Here is a 12343-nt window from a genome sequence, read left to right on the forward strand (position 1 = left end):
AGAAAAGGAATTAGGAGAAGATAATGGTTGCCATGGCAATGGCAGAGCCCTGCATATATTCTATAGGCCTGGCTTTAAGCATCATGAGAGGAAAAAAACGGATTCCCTGGTGACTTTCTGGGAAAATACAGACAGAAATAAAAAGGCTGCCCAGAAACAATATGTCACGTTAGTTCAACTGCCATTTTATAGGCTCTTTAACTCCATAGCCCTATATTAACATAAAAACCCATCTTAATGTTTGGCACAAAATCCACATTAAATGCGAGTCTCCGTTTCTTTTTACATCTCCGTTTCTAATTGTACTTTAAAAATTGAACCGAGAGCAGCAGAGCCAGGAGCATGGCTTGGAAACCCATGATTCTCAATTTAAACAGGGCGGTGAGGTAGGCAGTGTCTGCAAACCTTTGAATTAACCCAGAAGGACAAAATGAACGAGGTGCGTGCACTGAAACACCTGGCGATTGCATAGAAAAATTCAGCCTTCTGTCTTCTCTCACAAATTTAGAAAAACTGACCATCTTGGTTCTTTCTTTTTATGTGGTAAAAATCAGCCACAGCTCACTCATGTCTCTGCCACATTCTGTTCTGCTTAATACACTATTATTGCCTTGACTCTATGGATATTTGGGTTTGGAATCCCCACCTGGTTACAGCCAAAGTTCTCCTTCTAGATCAGTGCTTCTCAAACTTCAGTACACGTCCGAATTACCTGGAGGGCTTGTTAAAACGTAATTTGCTGTATCCTACCCCCAGAATTTCTGCTTCCAAGGATTTGCAGTGAGGGGGTCAAGAATTTGCCTTTCTAACAAGTTCCTGGATGATGCCCTTGGCCTTGCTCCTTTCTAGGGACCACACTTTGAGAAGCACTGCCCTAGATTAATGATTCCTATGTTTTTGTTAGTAGAGATCCCTTTTCTTTTCCTTTTTAAAAAAATTGAAGTATCATTGATTTACAATGTTGTGCTAATTTCAGTTGTACAGTAAAGTGATTCAGATATATTTATGAATCGATTCTTTTCCATTACAGGTTTTTTTGTTTTGTTTTGTTTTGTTTTACTTTTAAAAGTACTTTTATCAGTATAGTATTGGACACCAAGTAGCAACATGTCACAAGTTCTTAAATTCTATCATCTAGTAATTTTGATTAAGAAAAACTAAAAGCAGCCCAAACAATTATACTAGTGCCTATTGTTTTAACCCTTAGCCAGAAAGGACTATTTTAAGGCTGGCTGCTGCTTCATATAGGTTACAAATAACTATTTACTACTTTTTCATAGATAAAATCCCCTGACCTTCAAGAAAGATTTAGGGGGGAAAATTGTAACCCCTTCCTTTCTTAAGAAAAAAAATTAAAAAAAAACTATATCTAAGAAGGAAAAAGTCAGTATTGATATATACGCTGTTTGAATGAAAAGGCATAGGAAAACAGACAACCTATACCCATTAAATCTCTTAAAAACGTGACGTAAAAAGATAAATCTTTGGATAAACTCTATGTTTGTACAAAGAAGCTAGATTTGCTATTCTGCAAAAAGTGAAGAACCTACGACCTAATATACAGAAATAATTTGATGCCTTTTCACAAGAATATAACTCAAGCCTTGCAAAAGCCTCATATTCCATGAAGGCATCTAAAATGCCAATCCACGGAACAGGTGTTTTCTTCTTCCCGTATCCGTTCATTTGGTAGTTTTCGTGGATTTCTGGCCGGATGTCACAGACAAAGGCCAAGAGGGTATCCAGGACTTCATCCCTGTTCTGCCAGAAGTGGGTCTGGAGGATGGTCCTCTTCTTCTGGGGGTCCTTCTCCACTTCAGTGCTGCAATGGCTGTGGGGTCCCAGAGTTGCAGCTTCCTTGGCCTTGAACTCTTCTGCCTTTGCAGGTGGTATTGTTCAATTTCAGCCCAGGCTCCTTTGGCGTGCTTCTGCTTTCAGTTCTCTCGCTTGTGGGCCTTGGACACCTTCTCGGTGACCTGCTTTTAGGTCTGGAGCAGCTTCTGGATGCCCTGTGACCAACTAGCCATGGTGGCAACCACTCCAAGGCTCCAGGGAGTGGCCTAAATTGGCTGGCTGGCCCTGTGGACTCAGCTGACCCCCTTGATATTGAATGTAGTTGCCTGTGCTATACAATAAGTCCTTGTTTATGTATTTTATATATAATAATATGTGTCTGTTAATCCCAAACTCCTGATTTATCCCTCCCCCTGTTTCCTTTTGCTAATCATAAGATTGTTTTCCACGTCTGGGAGTCTATTTCTACTTTGTAAATAAATTCATTTGTATCATTTTTTTTAGATACCAGATATAAGTGATATTATATGGTATTTTTCTTTGTCTGGCTTACTTCACTTAATGTAGTAATCTCTGGGTCCATCCATGTTGCCACAAATGGCATCATTTCATCCTTTCTATGGCAGAGTAGTGTTCCATTGTATAAATATACCACATCTTCTTTATCCATTCATCAGTTGAACATTTAGTTTGCTTCCATGTCTTGGCTATATGGCAAATAGTTCTGCTATGAATATTGGGGTGGATGTATCTTTGGATCATGTGGTAACTCTATTTTTAGTTTTTAAAGGAACCTCCATACTGTTCTCCATAGTGGCTGTACCAGTTTACATACCCCCCAGCAGTGTAGGAGGGTTTCCTTTTTTTCCACACCCTGTCCAGCATTTATTGTTTGTAGAATTTTTGATGATGATGTGAGATGATACCTCATTGTAGTTTTGATTTGCATTTCTCTCATAATTGGCCATGTTGAGTATCTTTTCATGTGCCTATTGGTCATCCATACGTCTTCTTTGGAAAAAGGTCTTCCACCCATTTTTTGAATGTAAAGACCCTTTTTCTTGATGATTTTTCTCAAAGAAGTTTATATTAAGTTTAGTAAGGTGGGGAAAATTTGTACTCATTGCCATTCACTGGAAGAAGAGAGCCATATTTGGAGGGAAGAAAGAAACAATGCTTTTTAAAAAACTAGGCTTTTTGGCTAAGACCAGGTGAGAAATGAGAAAGGAATGGACAGAAGTGGAAAACCGAAATGAAATGGGGTTTTAGTGTGAAGTCAGCAAGAGGAGGGGGTCCTTGCCTGTGACCTGCATCCTTGGTACCACCAAACCGTAATGAGGTCAGTTAACCCCGTGGCAAGCATGGTATGAATGGATAGTGTGTGTGTGTGTGTGTGTAAATGGTGACATAGCCCCAGATTGAAGTGGAATCAAAGAAGAGGCAGCACAGGAGCCAGAGGGTGAGGTCACCATGGGAACCCAAGCTCCAGAGTTCTGCAGACACCTGAGCAATGACTTTGAATTTTCTCAGACCATGGAATTTAGAGACTTGAGCAAGGTTTCCTAAGATCCCAGAGGGTCAGGGAGGCCCCAGCTGACCTCTGGCTTCCATAAGAAAAATTTCATCAATGCTGTGGTCAGAATGTTTGTATCCCCACCCCCCAAATTTGGATGCTGAAATCCTATGCCTTCAGGTGATGGTATGAAGAGGTGGGACCTTTGGGAGGTGATGAGGTTATGAAAGCAGAGTCCTCACAAATGGAATTGGTGCCCTTAGCAAAGAGTCCCAGAGGGATCTCTTGTCTTGTTTCTGTCTCAGAAACAGGATCTCACCCATTGCAAAGATCTTCCAGCACCATGATCTTGGATTTCCCAATCTCCAGAACTGTGAGAAATACATGTTTTTTATTTATAAGCCACCCAGTCTGTGGTATTTTATATTGTACCCTGAACATACTAAGACAATCTGGGTAAAAATGTATACTTTGTTTTGCCTATTTTTAACCTTCAGAGATGTGTGTGTCTGGCCAAAAATCTCAGGTTCTGCTCAGTATGAGTTAACACTTGGGCTGACTTAATTCCAGACAGAAGCGACAGCACTCAACCTTTTAGATCATTTATGCAGGGCCAACTCTGTCGCTCTCTTCTTGAAATATCGATGGTAGTTCCTGGGACAACCACATTTCCTTGGAAAACCTTTGTAGACCTAGGGACTCCTGGGAATGCCTCCTGGGCTGGCATGAGTTTTAACATGGAAGAGGGGCCTTTAATAAAGTGCCCCTGGAATACCATGAACACAGCCTGGGGGGGAGTATTCAAAATGACCATTCTACTTGATGTTTCCAGTATGGCTTTTTTTTTTTTTTTTTTTTTTTGTCTTTTTTGTCTTTTTAGAGCTGCACCAGCGGCACATGGAGGTTCCCAGGCTAGGGGTCTAATCAGAGCTATAGCCGCCAGCCTACACCAGCACAGCAATGCCAGATCTGAGCTGCATCTGCGACCTACACCACAGCTCATGGCAACGCTGGATCCTTAACCCACTGAGTGGGGCCAGGGATTGAACCTGCAACCTCATGGTTCCTAGTCGGATTCTTTTCCGCTGCGCCACGGCGGGAACTCCTGTTTTTTTTTTCTTTTTTCTTTTCTTTTTTTTATGGAGTAGATAGAATTACACAGATGAAAGCATTATGTAGATGGTAAAAAGTTTAAATATCTTGTTTTATTGAGCACCTACCAGATGCCCAATGCTTTATGTGTACTTTTATTTTTACTCTTTTTTTTTTTCTTCTTTTTTAGGGCTGCACCCATGGCATATGGAAGTTCCCAGGCTAGGGATAGGAACAGAGCTGCAGCTGCTGGCCTACACCACAGCCAGAGCAAACCAGATCTAATCCTCATCTGCAACCTACCCTGCAGCTCGAGGCAATGCTGGATCCTTCACCCACTGAGCAAGGCCAGGGATCGAACCCGCATCCTCGTGGATACTAGTCAGGTTCTTAACTCCCTGAGCCACAAGGGGAACTCCTCTGTGTACTTTTTAGATCAACATTCTCAACAACTCTGAAAAATAAGCATTTTATCTCTATTTTACAGGAAAAAAAAAAAACTAGGCTCAGGAAGACTTAATAAATTTCCAAAGATCATTAAGTAGTTTAATGGTAGTGCTGGGATGTGAACCCAGATCTGTCCAGTTCTGAATTCCCTGTTTTCTTATAACCACCCCACGGCTTCCTGCTTTCCTGATGAAAGGGAGTGCCTTTCTTACTACTTCTATAGCATTTGAGTGTGACAAGCAATATTCTGGTTTGCTTGTATTTGTTCAATGTTTAAAACCTATTCTCCAGCCCCCCAAAAAAGCATAAAAAATAATTTATATTATACTCCTTTGACTGGTACACGACCTTCTCGAGCTTAAGCCCTAAAAGAGGTCTTCTGTGAAATGGTCGTCTTTGAAAGTTGCTGTTTGTCCCCAGGTCTCTGTGATTTGTTTTTTTTTTTTTTTCCATCGAGCCGTTCCAACATCACTTTGAAAGTAAGAAAGTGCCACTTGGCTCCTGGTGAATTTAATCTCTCAATTTCCCTGTGCTGTTTGGACATGCTAGAATGCAACTCAGATGAGATGCTATGATAATGATCCTGCCTTCGTTCGCCTCGCTCACAGCTGGGCTTCGTTTATGGGTCCATAAACCAGCTCCTCTTGGCCACATGGGTGTGACTACGAACTGGGAAACTGAGCTAAACCCAAAATAGCAGCCAAACCCTTTAGGTTCCACTGTGCTCGGCTCTGGTTGCTAGTTTGTTCGAAGAAAAGAAAAACAAAAATGTCCGCGTGGAGAGCAGCTCTTCATTTTGCCTCCGTGTAAAACACTGAGAAAGAGCGGAGGCGAAGGTGGTCGCTTCGCCGTGGGGTTTCTATGGAGAAAATTCCCTGGCATTGGGCGTCCTGTTACCCAGAACTCCCAACGAATCAGCACGCCAGCCTGTCTGGACCAAACCATTTATGGTTAGGATGTGGGAAGTATTCTAATGGTCATTCACCCAGTTTCCTGGCCAGCAGTCTTCTCCCACCCACTCTCCACCTCAAGGTCATTCACCATGGCCACCAAAGTGATCTTTCTAGAAAATGAATCCAAGCAGGTTATGTCCTGGCTGGAAGGTCTTTTTTCTTTCTTTTCTTTCTTTCTTTCTTTCTTTTTTTTTTTTTTGGTCTTTCTGCCTTTTCTAGAGCTGCTCCCGCGGCATATGGAGTTGGTTCCCAGGCTAGGGGTCCAATTGGAGCTGCAGCCACCGGCCTACGCCAGAGCCACAGCAACACGGGATCCGAGCTGTGTCTGCAACCTACACCACAGCTCATGGCAACGCTGGATCCTTAACCCACTGAGCAAGGCCAGGGATTGAACCTGCAGCCTCATGGTTCCTAGTCGGATTCGTTAACCACTGAGCCACAACGGGAACTCCTGGCTGGAAGGTCTTTATTGACCATACCGCTGCTGACTTTTCCCATTACGTTTTGTTCTGTCCTCCTGCTTCCACTTGCTTTGGAGAGCCTAAATTGGGTCATGTCACTGCCTTGCTCAGACTCTGTACTCACCATTCGTCCCCCTACAGCATCCACTGTATGCAGGATAAAATCCCAGGTCCTTACTTGGGTCCAGGAGAAGCTTTGTGATTAGCCCCTTGCTGTTTCTCTAATTCATTCCTTACTGGTCTGTCTCATTCTACTCCAGCCATTCTGGCTTCTGTACTGTTCCAAGCCCACCTCAGGGCATTTGCACTACCTATTCCCTGGACCCAGAGTTCCCTTCCCCCAGACATCCACATGGCACCCTCCTTCAACCCCTTCAGGTTATTGGCCATAAGTCAGAGCAGCCTTCCTGAACCTCTCTCTCTTTTTCTTTTCTTTTCCTTTTTGATGGTACTAGTCTTAATGCTTAGCCACTTAGCAAAGGCATAGAGGTATGACATATATGGACACCTGCTTTATGAGAAAAGCCCTATGTTCTTCATCTGTCTGATAGGCCTTCCTTGTCCTTGTCTATTATTTGAGACCTTCTCACCTTTCAAGACTCCTCGTAAATAACATCATGCCTGAGAAGACATGTATACATTTTTCCCCTCACATTATCATGCTCCATCATAAGTGACCAGATATACTTCCCAGTGCTATACAGCAGGATCTCATTGCTTATCCATTCCAAAGGCAATAGTTTGCATCTATTAACCCCAAATTCCCAATCCATCCCATTCCCCCGCCCCCCGGCAGCCAAGACATGGAAACAACTTAAATGTCCATCAAGAGATGAATGGATTAAGATGATGTGGTACATATACACAATGGAATACTACTCAGCCATAAAAAAGAACAAAGTAATGCCATTTGCAGCAACATTCTCATACTAAGTGAAATAAGTCAGAAAGAGAAAGACAAATACCATATGATATCACTTATACCTGGACTCTAATATATGGCACAGATGAACCTCTCCACAGAGAAGAAAATCATGGACACGGAGAACAGACTGTGGCTGCCACACAGTCTTTAGTGTCCTTGACTAACACATCACGCCAGTACTGCTATGGCAGCAGCTGGTGGTGTGTTTGCCTCCATAAGAATGAGAGCATCTTGAGGGCAGCATCTGAGCCATATTAATCTTCATAGCCTGTGTCTAACACTATGCCTAAAGCAGATGATCAGTAAATGTTTGTTGAGTGAGTAAAGTTGAGAACATCTAAATGTCTAAGAAAAAAAAAGGTTAAATGTCTTTCAGTGAATTAGAAGCAATCTGTTCTGAAAATTTCACTCTTTGAAAAATCAGTATTCAATGTCCAATACATGGTATAAGCCGGTGTGTAAGGGTATAAAAGAAACAAAAAGTCAGATGTTTAAACCAGAATCTTCCTAAGGACAGGAAATAGAAAGTATCTAGCCAGGTATATAAAAATTTGTTCTTTTTAAAAAAATCTTGTTCTCTGCCAAGTCATACCTCAATTTGTGCTGTCCCCTTTCCCCCTAGTTTAATGTAGATGTAATTGACATATAACATGGTATTAGTTTAAGGCACACCACATAATGGCTTGATATATGCATATAGTGTGAAATGATGACCACAGTAAGTTTAACAGCTATAACATCCATTACCTCGCATAGTTACAATTTTTTTCTTATGATGAGAACTTTTCAGATCTACTCTCTTAGCAAGTTTCAATACACAATACAGTATTGGTAACTACAGTCATGATGCTGTATCACATACTCAGAGTTTATTGATCTTAGAACCAAAAGTTCTACTTTTTGACCACATTTTTACCCATTTCTCTCACTCCTATACCCACCACCCTGCCCTTGGCAACCACCAATCTCTTCTCTCTTTCCAAGTGTTCGATTATTTTTAGATTTTACATATAAGTGATATCAAACAGCATTTGCCTTTCTTTTGTCTATTTCACTTAGCATAATGCCCTCAAGATCCATCTATATTGCTACAAATAGCAAGTTTTCTTTCTTTTTATGACGAATAATGTTTCATTGTATATATATGCCACATTTTCTTGATCCATTTTATCCATTGATGGACATTTAGGTTGTTTTCATGTTTTGGCTATTGTAAATAATGTTGCAATGAACATGGGGGTGTAGATACCTCTTCAATACAGTGATTTAATTTGCTTTGAATTCAGACTACACATTAGTTATAAATTCCTTCAATCAGAGTCATACTTTCTGGAATCATATCTGAGATTTCATCCATCATATGCCTACTATGTGACCTAAAGTGATCTTAATTTCTCTCTACCTCAGTTTCTTCATTTATAAAATGGATTGTTATAAGGTTCAAGTGAGATAATATATGCAAAGCATGTACTAGTGCCTGATGCAGTAAGCACCTCATAGATAGTAAAATTATTAGGAGCTTCTTCCTTGGTGCTTCATTCATGATCTGCGATGATGGAGAGCTGCAAAAAAGGATACTTCTAGGAAGTTTATAAAATTAAGAAATGGTCTTTATCATTTCAAATGAACCAAGGCAACAACTGATATTCATCTACACTTTCCAGTTTAATGACAATATCATTACATGTGGGGAGTGCTTTTGCTTTGTGAAGAGGCTGTTGTACCTCAATGCCCAATCTTTTTCTCACTTCCAGATAAGTTTTGCAGAGTCCATGGTCATCTTGCTGGAAGCTGCATTTCCCAGCCTCCCTTACAGCTGGATCTGGCTCTGGGATCAAGTTCTCTCCAGTGGTGCTTGTTAGCCATTTCTTTTTCTTCTCTTTCTTTGGGCTGAAATGCTGATATGCTTTTTTGGGGGAGAACCAACTTTGATTATGTGCTTAAGTTTGGGTTTCTAGACAAAAGGCTGAGCAACAAGATAGAAGGAACCTGGGTCTCTGAATGACTTAATGGAGCCAAGCTCCCTATTCATCCTGGGTGGTTATTACAGAGAGAAATAAAGAAATAAATTACTATCATTCAAGTTGTGTTCTGGGGTTCTTTTGTGGTAGCAACTTATCATCAACCTTAACTACTGAAACCATCATGTATCCTTTTGGCCTTTGTATGTGTGTCCTCTTCTACCTCTGCCAGAACATTCTCCCTCTACCCTTCTACCTAATTATGTCTTTCTCTTCCTTCAGATGTCTCTTCCTCAGGGAACCCTTCTGATCTCCTTAGATAAGTCCAATTCTTATACAATTTTTTCCCTTGCACTATCTTCTTCTTTCAAAGAATAGACCTTATTATGGTTAGAACTTTACATTTAATTGTGTATTTTATTTGATTAATGCTTATCTTCCTCACTATATTTATGATTTATAAGCCCTATGAAAGGAAGGGCTATGTCTTAATTGATTTGTCATAGTAACCAGAAGCACTATCACAGTATATAGCATGTAATAGGCACTTAATAAATATCATTAATTAAAAAAATCATTAATGTGTCTCTCACCCCCATGGCAATGTTATTCTTCTTGCCATTGTTTTTTGTCACTCTCCAGAACACTGAGTGGTTAAGTTGTCAAAAACCAACAGTCATGCAAGAGCACTGGTCTACCACGATGTGGGAAGAGATTTCCCCTTGTCTCCTAATTCCTAATTTTAAATGCCAGCACACCAGTGTGACACCAAGTTTGGGGCTGCTAATTTTATCTATTAGCATGTGAGATGGCTAATAAAAGTCAGAGGGTGGAATCGATATTTACCTCTCCTTAAGAGCTCTGAGTCACTGGATGAAATTTGATCCTTTGTTCCTTTGGTGTCATTCTGCATCCAAGTTGACTGGTCACTAATATTTGGCCATTCCAGCCTTTAATCACTTCCCCACTGGCCTTAATATCATTATGACACTATCTCTAAGGGTTTTAACTTAATTATATGGTGGCCAACCTCTGAAATAAAAATATTTCCCTAGTGGTAAACTAGTCATTGTTGCTGCTAAATCAGATGGTGTTTTATTGTAGAAGAAAACGGTTTCTTTTCAAGTGTAGGCCAGGTACATAGCAACCGCTATGGACGGTCCTATCTCTTCCCCGGGGGCATCGAGAAGGAAGAAGCTGCAAATGTTGGAAGCTACAAAGCAATTTCGCTGAGCACCTGCCTACATATAGTATTTTTAGAAGTATGGGGCTCTGTCCTCCCTATCATCTTCTTTAATAACCTCATCACATCTCTGAAGAACACATATAAATCAATTACCTTCTAAGTAGCCTGCCTCTGCAGAGATGGGTCATATTTATGAAAACAGTTTTCATAGATAAAAGACTTTCCTTATGATGTGCCAGGAAATAATGCCACAATATTGCCAGGAGAGGCTTCCAGAAACCAACAGCACCTGAGTCACATTAAAAGCATTTGAGCCCAAGAATTAGGTTGGCACTTACACTTGGCCACTGCTAAAAGCCCATTTTCTGTATTATTGCTTGAGGGAATTATTTTGGTAATCTGAAATTCCTCAAAGCTTCCTGTTTCAGCAAGATTCTCCAGTTGCTTTGGAAGAGCTTGAAGATCGTGAAAACCCAAATTTCATTTGCATTTATACCTTTATGTTGTGATTCCCCACGAAATCCCATAAGTTCATGAAAAAATCCATAAGAATAACAGTCTGTGTGCAACCCAGGGTCTGGAATTACTTAAAGGCTTTAGGTAGAATCAACAGCCCAGAAAAGGAGCTCATGAATGTATCCAGTAAATGGTGGCTGCCTACCCAAGGGCTATGGCCCTCTTCCTTCCATGCTTTGTGTATTTGCCCCTGCCAGCCACCCCTTGCAGATGCAGAGAGTGGGTCTAGGCCAGTCATATAGTTCCATGCCAAGGAAGACACATTCTCTCCCATCTTTGGACACTGCTGCGTGAAGAGAAGCTTGGAGCTGCTGCAGATATTTTGTGACCATGAAGAGACAAAGTGAAGATAAAAATCACTATGCTCTTCTCCAAGTCCATGATTTTCTTTTCTGAGGAGGTGTTCATTTGTGCTGGATATTAGATTCCAGTTATAAGTGATATCATATGGTATTTGTCTTTGTCTTGGAGAAGAGACTTGTGGCTGCCTGATGGGAGGGGGAGGGAGTGGGAGGGATCGGGAGCTTGGGCTTAGCAGACACAACTTAGAATAGACATACAAGGAGATCCTGCTGAATAGCATTGAGAACTTTGTCTAGATACTCATGTTGCAACAGAAGAAAGGGTGGGGGAAAAAATGTAATTGTAATGTATACATGTAAGGATAACCTGACCCCCTTGCTGTACAGTGGGAAAATAAAAAAAAATATTAAAAAAAAAATCGCTATGCTAAGGATGTCCTCCTCAGCAGAGCAGAAAGAGAGAAGGTACCCTGATCCTTGATGAGCCTTGTTGAATCACTAAAGAAACCATCCCCAGTATTGCTTTCCCTCTAGATCTCATATTATACGAGTTAATATATCCCTTCTTTATTTTAGTCATTGGTTCTCAATCTTCTTTTTTTGTCAAGCAAGATGTATTTTTTATTTTATTTTATTATTTTATTTTTTTGGTCTTTTTGCCATTTCTTGGGCCACTCCCACAGCTTATGGAGGTTCCCAGGCTAAGGGTTGAATTGGAACTGTAGCCACTGGCTTACGCCAGAGCCACAGCAATGTGGGATCCGAGCTGCGCCTGCAACCTACACCACAGCTCATGGCAACGCCAGATCCTTAACCCATTGAGCAAGGCCAGGGATTGAACCCGCAACCTCATGGTTCCTAGTCGGATCCGATAACCACTGAGCCACGATGGGAACTCCAAGCAAGATGTATTTTTTAAAGTTCTTCAGTTGATTTGGATGGACAGCCAGGATTGAGTACCATTGGTTTAAGATGTTTTAAGTTGGGTCATCTGTTACTTGTAAGAGACAGCACTCCAACTGATAGCCTTGGCAATCTGCATAGATCTTGAGGGTGGGACCATGCGTGGTGGTTAGGAGGAAGGGCTTTATCTCCTCCCAGAGCTCAGTTGCTTTAGAGAGTTTGGCTCAAATATTTATGCTTTCCATTTTTGGAACAGGACAAGACTCCAGCCTTGGGAAGGGAGAAGCTGT

General features: G+C 41.1%; 1 pseudogene; it reads right to left on the reverse strand.

Moving 5' to 3' along the window:
- LOC100156105 lies at positions 297 to 2027 on the reverse strand (annotated as a pseudogene).

This window comes from Sus scrofa, chromosome 7 (assembly GCF_000003025.6).
Source record: "Sus scrofa isolate TJ Tabasco breed Duroc chromosome 7, Sscrofa11.1, whole genome shotgun sequence".
NCBI lineage: Eukaryota > Metazoa > Chordata > Mammalia > Artiodactyla > Suidae > Sus > Sus scrofa.